The sequence below is a fragment of the Protopterus annectens genome, chromosome 1.part0 (genome assembly GCF_019279795.1).
Source record: "Protopterus annectens isolate FY-2018-M chromosome 1.part0, PAN1.0, whole genome shotgun sequence".
Classification (NCBI taxonomy): domain Eukaryota; kingdom Metazoa; phylum Chordata; order Ceratodontiformes; family Protopteridae; genus Protopterus; species Protopterus annectens.
In genome coordinates this window covers 1,401,912,326-1,401,926,951 of record NC_056725.1, presented here as the reverse complement: position 1 = coordinate 1,401,926,951, position 14,626 = coordinate 1,401,912,326, and the positions used below count along the sequence as shown (strand labels likewise).

The 14,626-nt window shown below is 42.4% G+C and overlaps 1 long non-coding RNA gene and 1 other non-coding gene across 2 annotated transcripts in view; both read left to right on the top strand.

The window, feature by feature from the left end:
- LOC122798391 overlaps positions 1 to 12,015 on the top strand; it is a 487,096-nt gene extending 475,081 nt beyond the window's left edge. The window contains exon 4 of the long non-coding RNA XR_006364254.1: positions 11,874 to 12,015. This is a non-coding gene — a long non-coding RNA (uncharacterized LOC122798391). The remainder of the gene's footprint in view (positions 1 to 11,873) is intronic.
- Positions 2,876 to 2,948, top strand: TRNAR-CCU. Its single transcript has one exon. It is a non-coding gene; the product is annotated as a tRNA-Arg (tRNA).
- Positions 12,016 to 14,626: the final 2,611 nt, after the last annotated feature.

Here is a 14,626-nt window from a genome sequence, read left to right as displayed (position 1 = left end):
GCCAGGACTCAACGAGGCCAGGAGTTTCAAAGGAACCAAAGAAGAGGGTACCTCCAGTTTCCTCTGAGACTTCTACTGCAGATCCGGAGAAGAAGACAAAACAGAAAGATCCGTCACCATCAGATCCTAGAAAGGCCAGGTCTCCTTTAGAATAGAGGAGTACCTCAGAGACGGTGCTATTCACCCCCAATGTTCTGCCTTTTCAGATCCAACCTACCTCGGATCTGAATGCCTCAGCTCCTAGGGTGTTTTTGGATTCATCCAAGGTTGTTTTCGGCTGTAGTTCACCATCTCCGATTGGTCTTCTTTGGCTCTGAAGGTTTCAGATCCAAGGTCTCAGAGCCATATGCCAATGTGAGAGAAGTCTGTTTTCCCTCCGAGGTCTACCCACTCCTCAGAGTCTTCTAGGTCCTCTAGAATCTCCTGCTTTGACATGGACAGGATGATGTGAAGCTTACTCAAGGCTCAGATTGAGATGGGGCTCTTACCCTCTCTGTCTCATCCCGGATCCATTAGATTCCCATCTCCATTTCTTGCAGTTCCTCATCCAATCCAACAGTCAGCTTCAGAACCCCCAGGATCCAGATGTTCCAAGGGAGACATCATTGGAGCCAAGGATACTGCTTTCTTTAACTCTAGCAGTGTCCCAGACTGGCTTGGCTCTGATATTCTCATATCTGAGTGGGTCCTGGACCTAAGAGGTCGGCACTGGCTCCAGGGGATGGACCTGGCTCCAACATGGTTGGTTCCATCTCTACTACTCTGGGTGTCGGCTCTTGACAGCTTGGGTCCGGTGTTGTCTGGAGTCTGTGAGTCCGAGGTGACAGCTTTCGTTTCTCCTCTTGCTTTGGCTCTAAGGAGACAGGGAGATGGATCCCCATGGTTGACTGTCTTCCAGATGGCAGAGATGGTATTCTCCAGACCCAGAAATGTGTCTCTTCTTCCACTGGATCCTGTGCAGTCCTCATCTGGTCAAAGACTTGGTCCCATTCATCTTGCCCAAGGTCAGCCCATCCAGGACATCCTCCAGCTTACCACCATGGCGGGAGGCCCCTCCTCTTCTGAGTCCTCCCATGAGTCTCCCCAAGAGGAGGTGCACCGGAAGAGGATGTGCAAGAGGAAATACATCGACTCCCCCTTGGAGGTATTTAACAGAGGATACTGATCTCAATGAGGGAGAAGGGTCCTCATGTTCTCCACCCAATGATATCTCCTTTGGGGATATTCTGCAGACCCTGAAGTGCAAGGGTGGCTGGACTACCCAACCCCCTTCTTCTGAGCAATCCTTGTTTCTGGAGGTGTTCAGGATGGGCCCATCTACATCCTGGGTGTTCCCACTGGCGGAAGGGCTTATTAATCTGGTCTCCTACCGGGCTTGTAAGTAACTTGATTTTGCGGAGTAAAGGTATTCTGGTTGATGCCATTATTGTGTCAGTAGCTACAATGAAGGAGCTAGTGAAGCAGAGCTCCACTGTCCACCCCCCCCCCCCCGAATAAGGAGTCTTGAGCATTGGACAGACATGGAAAGCATATATATACCTCAACAACATTTTTACTGAGAGTGCTAAACTTTTTGACCATTTTATGCGTCTTCAAAGAGATCTGGTCAAGGAGGTCATTAGTTCTCTGAGTGCATGTCGGAGGAGGACTTTAGTAAGGTCTCTCCCCAGTTGTTGACTCTCACGTCCTTAGCAAATTCATTGATGAAGTTGATTTCCAACACAAACGGTACCTCTCAAGCAGCCAGAACAGGCATAGCCCTAAGGAGACATGCCTGGTTGAGGCTTTGCAGTTTGTGGAACCCTTTATGGCATCTTTTACAATGCTCCCTTTGACAGATCTTCACTGTCTGGACCATCGGTAAAGGATACACTTGCTCACAGCAAGCAAGAGGGCAAGACCCTGTCTGCTGCAGGGATCAAGTTTTCTCCACTGCAGAGGCCATTTTCCAGGAACCAACACAGTGGGAAGAAGATTTGGTTCAAAAAGTCTCAGGGTTCCTTCGCAGATGATCATGATGAATCCTCTTCCAGAAGCAGAGGCTGGGGTTTCAATGGAAGACACCACCTGAGAGGCAGAAGGGGGTTCACAGAATCAGGGTGTCAGGGAGCCTTTCTTTGACAGGCCCTATCAGTGCTCCTGAAGGGTTGCCTGACTGTCCTACTCTGGAGGTAGTCAGTGGCAGACTATCCTTGCACCTAGATGCCTGGACAAAAAGATGCTTGGACAAAACTAACAGATGATGCCTGGGTGCTAAACATAATTTCCAGAGGCTATTTTATTTCCTTTTTCCTTCCTTCCCCACCTGAAGCAAAGAAACTCCCTGATGTCCCACCCAGTACTCCATGGATGATGTTCAAAAGTGTCTTGGAAAAAGAGTCATCCAACCAGTCCCAACCACACAACAAGGATGCAGAACTTATTCATGCTTCTTTTTGGTGCCAAAAAAGACAGGGGACCCATGTCCTGTACTGGACCTGAGCAGCCTCAATTTGTTTATCAAGAAGTTGAAGTTTTGCATGGTGATGGTTCAGCCCATCATGCCCTTACTACACAAGGACAACTGGATGTGCTCCATAGACCTCCAGGATGCGTACTATCATACAGAGTTTGGCAGGTGCTCCAGGAGACATCTGCACTCCTTCTGGGAGCCAATTATTGCCAATTCAGAGCACTACTCTTTGGACTCATCACAGCCCCCAGGGAGTTTATCAAGTGTGTGTCAGTAGTGGCAGCTCACCTGAGACTGCAAGGATTCCAGGTGTTTCCATGCCTAGGCGATTGGCTCCTGACAGCACAATCAAAGCATCAACTGGAATTGTCGACACAGTATCTCCTTCATATCTTCCATCAGTTGGGAATCACAATAAATCTGGCCCCAGTGGCCTAGTGGATAAAGCATTGGCCTCCTAAGCCAGGGATTGTGGGTTCAAGTCCCATCTGAGGTGATATAATCTTGCTACAAGTGAAGCTTTAGGAGCACAGGAAAATAATTTTCTTGGTTGGCAAAAGCCAGGGTACCATTTGGCTAGGCTTATATAGGCCCTAGGGCCAGTAGCCTAGTACCTACCTATGAACCTATGAAAATTGAATCTGACTCCTGTATAGGTGATAGAATTAATAGGAACACAACTGAACTCCATCATGTAGATAGTGAGCCTTCCATTACAGTGAGTGTCATCTTTGAGACATCAGGTTCAGCTTCTGTTAGGTATGCCCTCTCCTCCAGCAACATTTGTTCTAAGACCCTATGTTCCATGTCAGCTACCATACTTCTAGTGCCCTTAGCAAGGTTTCATATGCAAGTACTTCAGTGGACATGAGCAGTCCAGTGGTCCATTCTATGTCACCCCTTAACTGTTCCCATAAAATTGACTCCAGTTTGCAGATGGTATCTTTGATGGTGGCTGTCATCAGACAATCTTCACCTAGGCAACCCCCCCCCCCATCAGCCACAGTGACCATGGATGCTTCCTTATTGGAGTGGGAAGGGGCATTTCAGAGAAAGACTAGTCTAAGGCATGTGCTCTTCCCTGGAGACCAAATTGCATATCAGTGTTCTGGAGATGATAGCAGTCCTTCTGACATTGCAAGCTTTTCAAGACTGCGCACCTCTGGGAATGATTGCAGTTCATACAGACAACATATCAGTGGTCTGGTGTATCTACAAGGAGGGGGGAACCCCTCACTTACCAGTTATGCAGAGAGGCCATGACACTGTTGGAATGGGCAATCTCCTTGAACTGCTTTCTGATTGCAATGCAAATTCCCAGGGGGACCAACGTTCTTGCAGACAGACTCAGACGATTCATTCTGAGTCCACACGAGTGGTCCCTGAATCAGTCAGTAGTGAACCAAATATTTCACCAATAGGGCCAGTCTTGCTGAGGCCTCTTTGCATCTCTTTGCATCTCCTCTGAACTCTAAATGCAGCAAGTACTTCACTTTGATTCCCCCCAGCCGGAGAGTTACCCAGAGATGCTCTAATACATGATTGATCTCCAGGTTTCCTGTACACCTATCCACCAATCCCATAGATACCAAAAGTCCAACAGAAATCCAGCAGTTTCAGGAGCACATTAATAATAATTAGTAGTTATTATGAATGTGCTCCTGAAACTGCTGGCTTTCTGTAGGACTACTAATTATTATTAATAATAATTAGTAGTTACTTCATCCGCAGTGGTGCAGTGGTAGCATTGTTGCCTCACAGCAAGAGGTTCTCCTGTTCGATTCTCGGCTGGAGTGCGGGGAGTGCCTTCTGTGTGGAGTCTGCATGTCCTCCCCATGGTTGGGTGGGCATTCAAAAGACATGCGTAAATGGGTGTGCCTTCGTTGAAAGTTGAACGTCAAGCTGGCACCTTGGTGTTCGTCAAAATCTACTGCCAATCATTAGCAGACCGGAGTTCCGCTGTGGCGACCCCTAACCAAGAAAAGCTGAAAGACAACAAAAAATAATTAGTAGTTGCTTCAAGCTTCTCTCTCTTTTTAATTTCTCCAAGATTTTTGGGATTCTAATACCATGACAGGAATGGACCCCATTCCCAAGTCAAAGTATGATTAAAGTTCATGAAATTAGTATTGTTTCAACTTTGATGTTAGCCAAAAGTGCTCTTTGCAGCACCCGCAATGTGCCTAGAACTGATTCCTTCTGCAATTCATATGACGGTACATGTATTGGTAACATATCTAAATATGACTGTAAATTCTTTTTTATGAGACCCATTTTTCCTACCACTAATGGAACTGTGTGGGTATCCTTCTTCCACATGGCTCTTGTTTCTGCCTGCAAATCCTGGTATGTTATGATTTTGTGTCTCTCCATATGTAAGATAGTATACTCACTGGGTGTAGCAATATTATCTTTTTCTGGACTTCTATGTCTGGTTTTCTTACATCTATTTCTGAACTGTTGGTAATGGGTGATCCCATGTGATGTATACTTCATCATTTTCTATAATGCTTTGTGGGTCATGTTTCCAATGCTTCTCAGCTACTTCAGTATTATAATGTTTACACAATCTCCAATGCAACAGTCATGCTACATTATTATGCCTTTAAGTATACAGGCTTTCTGCCATTAGTGTATCATACCCAACAACAAAATGTGTGACTGTTTCCAATTCTGTTTTAGAAAACCTGCATTTGTCTGTTGCTCCGACATGTTCAATGGACTTTGTAAACCAGCATGTATATAGACCACAATCCTGGGCTGCTAATATTATCCTTTCATTTTTGGTTTAAATTCACCTGTCCTTAACCATTCCTGCATTAGATCCTGATCAACATGAAGTTGTTACAGGAGTTTTCTGTACTTGTAACTATATTTATGCATTTTCCACATTTCTTGCCTTCTCATCTGATCCTTCACCTTATATTCTTTCTTTTGTTGAATACGTGAACTCTGTGAAGAGGCAAAGGAACTTTATTTTAGACGGCTTCCAAATCTAGGGTTCTAGGACTACTTAAAGGAACGTTTTCTTCTTCTCCTGGGAGACTATCTGAATTTATTATATAATATGTGCATTAAATTGTAATTATTAAGTAGTAAATTTAATGATTGCTCTTACATAAAATTATTTATGAATGTATGTTAAAAGTAAGTTTTATGGGTTGATGTATTCAGGCATTCAGCCTTTGATTTTGTTTACTTCAATTTTGAACTTATTGAATATGCTGCCTTAATGCATGATTTGTTCAAGGGATTCAGCTGATCACATGATTTTAAAAAGTTGCCAAATGATCTTTTAGAATTATATTTAAACAGTTTGTGTGTTTAGTTCACTTCATCCGAAGAAGTTTTATTATAAAATAAAATGAAAATGCTAATATTTCATTTCAAACTGTGGAGCTGGATTTGTCAGTATCTCAGTGGCCTTGTATGTGACAGTGGCTATTAAAACACATATTTATGTAATAAATAGTACATTTGAAATAATAACAATGACTAGTGAAAATTATCAAAAACTGCATTGTAGATCAGATTACACAAATCAACATTATGTACAGTTATGCGTAAATTAAAGAGTCTTGACAGAGAGGTGTTAGAATTAAGGCAATACATCAGTTAAAGGCATTAGTAGGTCGAAGATGTAAGAAAAGTTCAGGATCAATAGTGGTAGTTGAAGCAAGAACAGTGTTATGATACACATTATTTACAATATTTACAGAAATGGTGAAATCAAGGACGGTTTCTTAGTCAAGTAAAATATACCTCAAAGGTCATCTAGGATTGTGGTGAGTGAGTAGTTTTCAGTTATCAAACTCTGAAGGAAGCAAACTCTGCTTGCCAGGGTTTTCATGGAACCTAAAACAAGATTATTTTTAAAGATGGGTGAAAACAATTATTCCCCCATCTTGGGGCCTTAGAACAGAGAAGGCGTGCTTGGAGGTAGTGGGTGCGGAATAGTGTTTGTGGAGATGATGTAATGAGGTTGAAGGAGAGCTGTGGACAGGTGTGATTTCTGATGCAATTGTATTTAGGATTAGAAGTAGATCAGGCCTTTTGGATACTGAGGGTCCATCAGCTCCAGAAAGAAGTAATAGATACAGTGGTGTTCATAAGGGGAAATAGACGAATGTATTGACAAGTTATGATTGGACAGCACTTGTGGTACGTCAGCCATCAATGCACTGCAGTCTCCTAACAAGATCAGGGCTGCCATTCATTTTTACTTGACCTGCACAGTTTTTTGAAACAATGATTCTGGCATCTGGCATTCCTATAATGTTACATAAACGCATCCTGGAACTATTGTAATTCACATGATGTTTCCTAAAGAACAGTAGTTACTGATGCACTGACTTTGCTTAAAGTATTTTAAGCTTCCAGTTTTAAAGTTTTTGTATTTTCAAAAGAAAAGATGTTGCTGTAAAGTGAAAACAAGCTATAGATGCCTGAAATTTTTCTAGAGTTATATGAGGACAGGCTGCACACATCTTTATGTTTTGAATACATTTACGTCTATGAAAGCACTTAATCTTTCTTCAGGGATCACTCTGTTTTGCTGTGAATAAATCACTTGTTTACATCTCCTTTGTGTCCTATCACATGACTTTTCTAAAAAAAAAAAATTGAAGCCCAGTCCCCCTGATGTTTGATGTACTGCTTAGCACTCTGGTCTTCACGTGGCATCCCTACACTTGAATTATCATACATGGGTGCTCCCTAGAATTTCCAGTTCTTTCAAGCCACTCATACATTTTAGAACCCCATCTTTTGGGTCCCTATCGGTTCATCGAAAAATCAGTTCATCGAATGGCATTTTCAGTGCAATTACATCGAATGTGCTGTTCGTCGAACTGTTCATACTGAGATCACTGTACAGTGAGGATCGGGAAATTTGCCCTTTTCCCACTGTAGTGCGATCTCAGAGCTGGTATATATAAGTAGAAGGAGGTGTGGGGGCACATCCCCCCCCCATGAGGGGGAATTCAATAAATGGCATTTTTTATGAAATGTTCATTGAAGTGATGGCTCGACGAAGTGATATAGACTCCCTTCTATTGTATGTTATCGGAAAGTTCCTTTGCTTGATGCCTAAAAAGTGAAGACCTCTGAAGTTTGTGTTTCTTTCATCACAAAGTAGGACATCAAGGAGGCTGTGTTTCTGGCCTAGGAATACATGGCTTTCACCAATGCCAGCATTTCAACCTCATGAGTTGCTGGCATTAACAAAAGAAGCTTGAGGTTTTCATCAGCGCCTACTGACTGGCAGTGACTGATGGGACCCAAAGCAAGCATCAGGCAAAATAAATCACAGAAATATGCCAGACAGGAATATAAAAGGCCGAAGGTTATGGGCAAGCAGCTGATGTTTAGGTCAATATCTGGATATCTGGACCTTGTCTAAGACCATCATATGCACGCTGGGCTCCACTCCTTTACAAGCAGGATGGCCTTCCACTAACAAGAAGGTGTCATTCTCTTCCTCATTCTTAGACAGGTATGATTTTAGTGGGCAGTGTCTATTTGACCAACTCCTGGAAGCAATACCTGGTTTAGAGCTGCCACTTCCCCTCACTTGCTGAAGGAAGCAGATGACCCTGTGTGGTATGAGAAGAAGATACTCAAGTTCTGGGACACGTTTCTCAGCCTGAACTCAAGTTATAGGAACAACTTCTTCACTTCCTCCCTGTAGGTTACCACTGTCTGCTGACATGATACTCATGGATCCTTATACAGCACTTTGTGTGTGTTAGGTTTTCAAGCCCCTTTGCTAGCTTTTTTACAGTCTGATCAGGTCGTTGTTGTAGATAAATATGTACATAGGAGCACAGATCAGAAGTTATGTTTGGTACTTTTGTTAGACTGTGGCCACCCTTAAGCCTTTCATACTGTTTCTGCTATGTGTACTTGTCACACAGTCTACACTATTTGGGTGCTTGTCTCCTATTAATCTTCTACTGACTATAGAATGGGTCTCCTGTTAATCTTCCACTGACCATGTAGAATTTGGTAAAGAAATTGGTTTAAAGGAATCGTGCAGAGATACATGTATTCCCACCTTTCTGATTCCTTGGCCATGTCTAAGTATGGTGTGATGAAGTTCCTATGTTAGAGATTGTCGTTTCCTTCTTTTCTGTCAGTTCTGCTTCTAAAAACTCCTTCTTTAGAAAAGCTGTGAAGCTGTTGATGTCCACTTTGGAGTAGCCATCTGACTACTGCTGTTCTCTTCAAAAGCACCATATTATTTATCTTGGCAGAAGGAAAAGAAGACTAGTGTCACTTAGTCTTGCTATAACTGGATTTTGGAACCAACATCATTTCAGACCTTCTACATCTAGAATTGCAGACCATCTGCAGTAGTCACTCACAAATCAATACCTATTTTCACCAAGGCAGACTCCAGTGTTATTTCTTCTGCTTAGCTTGCATCTCAGAAGCCTGTTTTTGGCCACTATTGCCTCAGCAGGCTATGGATATACTTTTCGACCAATGAGGAGATGTACAGTCGTCTTTCTTTTTATTCTTCTTTCACTGACCCTTCTCAATCACTTAAAAAACATAAAGTGGTCAAACACCAAAGAATGCTTTCCTAGAGTTATACCAGTTTCCTACTTACCCATATTTCCAGCATAATCTGTTAAGAGGACTTCTTCATAGTGGACCCCTCACTGGTTTGTAATGCTTCCCTCTGGCCACATTAGCAGTTCTCCAGTTTCACCCTATCCTGGCAGTATGTCACCTGGATTGAGCATATTTTGCACACTATTGAAACAAGGCATCTGCTTGGGTGACCCTCACCTTCTGTTCCCCTGACAGGTCACTTGGTGTTGGAGGAAATAATTGTATAACCTAAATCAAATGTGGCCCTGGAGAGTCATACAAACTCTTCTTCCAGTTAAGGAAGCAATGAAGTCTACTTGCATCTCAGTAAACACTTTGAGCTTGTGCTGGAGAGGAGGTGCATCGACACAGACTGGATTCAAAAATAGGTGGTAGATGAAAAACAGAAAGTAGTGATAAGAGATGTATCATATAGTGAAAAGCCACTAAACAGAAGGGAGCCATAAAGCTTGCTATTGGAAGTAGTACCTTTTAGCATACTTGTTCCTGATATAATTTATAGAATTAAAAAGCCCTCAGTCTGTTTGCTGAGATAACCAAAAGAGTGTGGCAGTCAGTCCATTGTGAAAAGAGTGTGACAGTCAGTCCATTGTGAGGGTGATGAACTCTTCAACAAAGACTGGTTAACCTAGTCCAGTAGTCAGATATGTGTCAGCTAGCATTTAATATAAAGGAGTGCAATATCTGGGATTAATGTATGGCATAAAGGAAGTAAATCTACAGAACAGTGGAAAAAAGTTCTGAGAGTGGTCATTATTCCTAAACTCAGCCAAATGTATGGTCTAAAGGAAGTGAATGTACAGAACAGTGAAAAAAGAAAAGTTCTGAGAGTAGCTGTTATCCCTAAATTCAGTCATACAAGACTGTATGAATTGCCTTCGACAAAAAGCAAACAGAATTTCATGTTACACAGCAAGAGGGTAGATTCAACAGAACCACACGCCATTCTTAAATTGTGCAGGTTGCAAGTAAGGCTACACGTGTAGTACTCTGTACAAGTTTTAACACTCACATAAAAATGTCCACAGACTAGTACAAGAGGTGCCCTAAGATGGTCAGCCATTTGGAGATGAGATATAAAGAAATGCTAAAAGCATTTGGTGTATACATTTTCATAGGCAGAAAGAAGCAGTGATGCAAGATATGGCGTAATTGTACTGTCAGACATTAGGTGGGATTGAGTTATAAAGGAAGGAAAGATGAGGCATGAGGAGGAGAGAGGTGCAGTGAATGCCAGACAGAGGGTTAAATATTCAAGTGTGACTTAAGGAGCCCTTTTTGGCAGAGAATGAGTAGTGGATTCCCAAAATGACCAACCAGAGGGATTCAGAAGAGCTCGTGACAGGATAACATATGGGATGGAAATGGGAGAGCAATTCTGCAGGACCTAATGCAGCAACTGAGGATACCATTGGTTTTACTACTTTCATTTTGCCATTGTATTTGTATATTTATGTGTACTAAAAACTAAAAACAAACTTTCTCGTGAAAACTCTAACCAATGGATATTGCCTTGGGATTTTTTTTAGTGTAGTTCACATAATCTAATATGATTTTCTTTACTTTTTTGTTGTTGCATTCTCATTTTTCTTTCCTAAGTTGGCACTTACTGGACATGTTTTTTCTTCCCATCGTAGTGTTAACTTGTAGATGAGGATACATAAGTGATGTCAACTGATGACTAAGTCTCGGAGGTGGCAGTGGTCAGCATCTCCATTATACTGCACATGCTTGGATTTTACTGTTAACTATCCCCTATTCTCAACCCAGGACTGCTCATATGTCATGATTCAGACTGAGGGGATATACAAGGTCCCATATTAGACCTCCAGTTTATCTATGTATTCCCCCTCCAACTTACATAACACATGTTGTGGAGCTGAGTAGAAGAGCCCTGACATCCTACTGAAGAGAGCATGCCCGTACATGTGTTTGACTTGGATGATCATATGGCATGTCAGCTAATAAACTGGAGCCATTGGTGGTATATGTAAAAAATGCCAGCTCCCCCTAAAAAATCTACAGGAGCACTGCAGTCTTTATGCTTCTGAAGGAATTTCCCCATCTGTACTCATTATACTGACTGTAGTCTCTGCTGCATTCAGAATAAAAGCACTTAATGAAATGTGGTACCCATGTTGTAAGTGTATCCCCCAATGTCCATATCCTTGAATAGCACAACATGATGTAAGCTGTTGCTGAGCCGGTGTAAGTGTTTCATGAGTGCAGCAGCTAAGAAGGAATTGTAAAAGTGCTGTGCAGGGTCCCGTACAGTATGGGGTCTTACATTTCAGTGGTATCCAACAAAGACAGCAAAGTTTGTTTTTTTTAATAACTGATTGTAACTAGTCTCAGCCCTGCAAATAAATCTGGGTTGTTTTCATCATTTCAGTATTTTAAACATTGCCAGTTTGTCTCATTGGAGGCAGTAATTTATTCCATTTGTATTATTTGTTTGACATATTTGAATTCTTTATGAAGTTGCCTGTCACTTGAAGTTAAAACATACTCTGAAAAATGTATCAAAATCATTTGAGATTGTGTAGGGGTCCTGTTGGGACACAGAGGCTGGTTTTAGCTTTCATTATTCAGCATAGCTTAAGGTTTGCCTTGGAGGTAACACCTACATGATGCAGGTCAAAGATAAAGCAATTGTTCTGCTCAGGAGTTAATGTGAACAGACTAGCCACTTTTTACACACTTAACTGTATTCCTGAATGTGTAAATAATGTATACATGACTTTTCTAAAGTATTACTTCGTATCATTCCAATTCAACACTAAACCATTTATGTATAATTTAGGTTTAAATCTCCCTGAAGCAGAATTTGAGTCCCCATAGACTGAGGTGTGGTATCTGAAACAGGTTATAAAGGATGTCACAGAAGGAGATGGTTTGGTACAGACATGTACATATCATCTAATATGAGGAGCAGCACAATCTCTCAAAAGGTAAGGCTTGAATTACGAAGGCACTGGATTCACCCGTCTTTTTCTCAGTACTTACTGCATAAGATTAATGTATATACTAAGATAAACTAACAGTGGCACTGGCACTGAATAACAGTGAAAAGAAGTTATTTTGTGTTGTCTCTTGAAGCAATCGTGAAGGAACATTTCAGTCTGCACCCTCATTTGTAAAATGCACGGCAAGTCATGTCTATCTGAACAGCACCACACTGCTGGCTAGTTACATACAAATAGTGAATAGAAGTTAGAAGAAATATGTACCCTTCTAGGAGGCAAACAATTACAAGGTAGTAAAATATGAATAATTATTAGTAGACACCTGATATGTAAACAATAAGTCTCTAATTGTAGATGATAATGTATAGATTATCTTATTTTGGGTGTGAATATCCCAAGAAGGTTGCACAGCAGTTTGATGTATGCTAATGTACAGCAAAAAAACCTTTAAAAAATTGTTTGGCAGATTTGTGGCACAGAATGATAAAGCCCTTACTGCACCCCAGATGACCAATGTTTAATCAGTAGCACAAGGAGTGGAGGAGCTGAAGTGCGAAGCAAAGCAGTAAGTGGCCAATGTCAGCTTACCCATCCTAGATGGAGCGAGGCAGCCTACATTCTGTATAGTCTGCAAAAAACAAGCCTGTCAAGCCATGTGTCACATAATTGGTGAGCCACTTAGTCAGGTTGACTTTGTGCGTAGGCATGCATGCACCTCCCAAGGGCAGACACTGAAGAGCTTGCAAGGCCACTACAAGAGTTCAGGACTTATGGTATTCTTCTCCCTGGCAGCAGTATGACCCTGCACTAGCATTTCCAATCTCATCACCATCCTCAGACATGGGTTGGGTTGTGCCCAGGTGAGACTAAGGCATATCCAGTAGACCCAGTTAATGAGAAGAGGAGCTGTGGGCAACCAATGGTCAGTAACGGGGGTTGGGGACAAACCGTTAAGGTAGAAAGTTGTCATAGTATCATAGGATCATAGGGAGTTACTAAACTATTGGCGCTGAGGCCCTTATAAGCCTAACCAAGAATTTAGCCCATGTTTGGACAAATCAGCACCCAATGCCTGGGTGGAATCTCAGAGTTTTTCTGTTTCTCATCCAGTTATCCAGGTTGCATTTAAAAGGGGTAAAGAGGTACTCTGCTTGATGTGGAGAGGGAGTCTATTCCATAGATGGGGGAGTCTCTGGGACACAAATCTGACTTGCCAACAAGTCTTGTTGGTGTCACAGACCAGGTTGAGGCCGCATGTGTGGGTTACTCGAGTGGAGCTTGGCTTGTGGATATACAGCAGTCCCATCAAAGTGGGGTCAGTAATCACCTTATATGCCAGACAGAGATCACCTCTAAGGAGTCTGTATGAAACTGAGTAGAGGGATAGGGCTTTTAGCCTATCTGTGTATGGTAGATGTTTGAAGCCCTGGATTCTCTTGGTGAGGAACCTCTGTTGTCTCTCCAGCTGCTGCATGTGCTTTGCAAGGTACATGCTGAAAGGGGCATTGTACTCAATAATGGGCCTTATAAGGGAAGAATACAGGGATGTTATGACCTCCTTGTCCCTGAATGAGATGCCCTTACTTGTGAGGTGGGCCATGTAGAAGGCTTTCCATACAACGGAAGCAACATGGTGATCAAAATTCAGGTTGCTATCAACCTTGGTGCCTAAATCCCTCACAACTGATTGCATGCTTAGGACGCTGTTATTAATGTGATCATTTATGGGGACATCACTCTCCCCAAAAGGGATGATAATGCATTTTTTTGTATTCAGCTTGAGGCCATGTTTCTGGCACCAGTCATTTGTCTGAGTGAGACCCTCTTGGAAGATGTCCACATCACTAGGGGAATTGATGAGAGCACCCAACTTGCAGTCATCTGCAAACTTGGTCAGCTATAGTTCACTAGTTTTGGCCTGCACCTCAGAAAAGTATATCCAAATAATAGAGGCCCCAAGTCCAAACCCTGGGGTATGGCACCTGTTATGGGTCTGCTGCTTGAGGTGGTTTCCCCTATTTTGACTAGGTGGATTCTATCAGTGAGCCAGTTTGCTACCCATCTGGTATCATATGGATTGATGCCTAGTTGAGAGAGTTTATCTATTATGCCCAAGTGGAGAATAGTGTCAAAGGCTTTGGCTAGGTCAAAGTAGGTGGTGTGCACCATCTTCCCCTCATTCATGGCTTTGGAGACTGTCTCAAAGAAGTCAACCAAATTTAGCAGACATGACCTCCCCTTGATGAAGCCAAGCTGTGTGGGATTGAGTGTTTTGAGGTTGCCAATGTCCTTGTTAATGAGATCCATGATAATCCGTTCAATGGCCTTGCAGATCAGGCCAGTTAGGCTGATGGGTCTGGGCTGATGGGTCTATAATTTCCCAGATGTGTGGATGCTCCACCTCTTTGTAAAGGGATGACAGTGGCTGTCCTGCATTCATCTGGGACAAAGCCAGTACTCAGGCTTTGGTTGAATAGAGTGCCTAATGGTGCTGCAAGGTCCTGCCTGAGTTCATGTAGGATGCAGCCTGGGATGTTATCGGGTCCCATGGAGGCTGTATATTTTTGCCTTTGAGATAGCAGTGATGACC